Source organism: Peromyscus eremicus, chromosome 6 (genome assembly GCF_949786415.1).
Source record: "Peromyscus eremicus chromosome 6, PerEre_H2_v1, whole genome shotgun sequence".
Lineage (NCBI taxonomy): Eukaryota > Metazoa > Chordata > Mammalia > Rodentia > Cricetidae > Peromyscus > Peromyscus eremicus.
In genome coordinates this window covers 10,347,776-10,350,109 of record NC_081421.1, presented here as the reverse complement: position 1 = coordinate 10,350,109, position 2,334 = coordinate 10,347,776, and positions in this window count along the sequence as shown.

The following is a 2,334-nucleotide window of genomic DNA, read 5'->3' as shown; positions in this document are numbered from 1 at the left end:
CAATGTTTGTTTGTGTAGTTCTGTTATAATAAACTTTAAGGAAATAAGATTTGAGTAATTGTTATTTTACTAAGTATGGAGAATAAAACCTATCAACAAATATTAACTTTTAAGATATTGTTATTTTCATATGTTCATAAGTTTGTCCTTCTAAGTCACTTCAGAAATACATTCAAAGGATGATAATATAGAGACTGATATCTTATTATTCACAGTTCTGTATGAAAAGCCTCTCATAAGATTCTAGTACTTTTTTAATGCTTAAAATGGAATTGCAATGGGAATTCAGTTCAATTATTTACTTTAAATCACACCTTATTTGTGTGTCTGATTCATTTCTTTTCTAACGTCATTCACAAATAATTTTAAAACTCTGCATCTTTTTGTGATGTGTCAAGGCTTCTATTTGCAAGCTTTGGGGAAATGATTGACTAATGAGGGCTCAGGCTAAACCCCTGGATCTATTCCTTAATGGATTCAATGTATAGTGGTATATTGGGAGGAATTAAAACTGAGAAGTGAACCTAATTTGAGGACTTTGGTCACTGGATACGTGTCCTTAGAGTCTATGTCACACCCTTGGGAACATCTTTGTTCCGTCTCCTTTGCTGGATCCCTGATTTCCATGAGCTGAAAAGCTGTGCTTTGCCTTGCTTTCACTCTCGTGATAGACTGACCCATCTGAAACTGTAAGCAAAAATGAACTCTGTCTCCCATAATAGCTAGCACATGTTTGTTTAAAGAAATTAAAACTCTGACTAATAGTAAATTTTTCTTTTATACAAAAGAACATATCTATCAGTAAATTAAATACAGACAGTATTAAAAAAAACTGTAATGGTGTTAGATAAAGCCAGAAGCATTGAAGCAAGATAAGATAATCCTTCTACCTAGGAGTAAATGCTCCACCGGTCCTTGAGACAAGTAATAATGTCACAGGTGTTAGGAATGACTGTGAGAAATAAAGGAACTCTTTGAATCACCTAGCAATTAGAAGCCTATTGCTGAAACAATAGAGGATAAAGATTTCTCAAATAGTAAGTTTAATCAAGCCCCTAGAAACTTATAATATAATATTCAAAAATTTACAGTTCAATGGAAAATCATTTGATGTAGAAAATGCCAGAAAATCATCTCAACTTTAATTAGCAAAGACATTGAGTGTTTGCTTAAAGCCAGAAGGAGAGAGATGTTAAAATTATCTGATAAAAATATTAAAATGGTAATGATGTGAAAGTTTCATGAGAAATATGAACACAACAGGAGGGAAAGTCCTTATTCCCAGCACTGGGTCTTTTTGATGGTGTTCTAGTAGTCAGCAAGAGGGTTCTCTCATTACGGACATGGTGGGTGAAGGAAAGAGCCCTTCACCTTCTGTGTGCATCAGACAGGATGGAGATCCAGGTGCCTGTTTGTCACAGTTCTCTCCCATTTATCCTGGGGCTCATTACAGCCTCTGTTTCTCTGTCATTTGCGTTCAGAAAAGCACTGCTTTAAATTTCCCATTCCTTGTTTACTTATTTATTTATTCTACTCACAGTGTAATCTTGGAAGAGGAAATAATATTTTGCATTGGCTGAGTGAATTCATATGATGTTAATTAAGAAAAGACTATTAAAATGGCTTACATGCTTTAAAATAAACTTAAATTGAAAGGTTTTTATTTAAGAAACGTCCACATTGGTGATAATGTAATTATAATTTTATTAGAGAGAAATCAAAGGAAACAGAAGCAGGATGTGAGCGCCACGGGTGAGAGCACTGGTCTCCAAGTCTGTGGGGCTGAGCTCATGCCTCTGAACCTGCATGGAGGAAGAGGAGCACAGACTCCCTCAAGCTACCTGCTGTCCTCCACATACACGCCATGACGTGCACACCTAGGTTACGGATACTGTCTTGAAATGAACCACTTTTGTAAACATGAAAAACAAGCTTGTCTTTCAAGATGGCTCAGTGGGTAAAGGTGTTTCCTGACAAGCTCCAGAATCTAATTATTGTGTCTGGGACCCCCACAAGGTAGGAAAGAGTTATTGAAACTCTCCCTTGTATACACACAAGCATACTCAAAGTAACTATTGAAAATACAATATATATATATATATATATATATATATATATATATATATATATATATATATATATAATTTAGAGGAATACATTTAGGATTAATATCAAGATAATATGTGAGCAAAATCTAATATAAATAGTAAGCAGAGTGATAGGTTCTGAAGTATAGAAATAATAGGACTTTGGAATTTGGAAAAAAACAAAAACAAAAGAACCTGAAAATTTTCCTGCCTTGTGGTCTCTTAGCCTTTACAGGGAAGTGTGTAC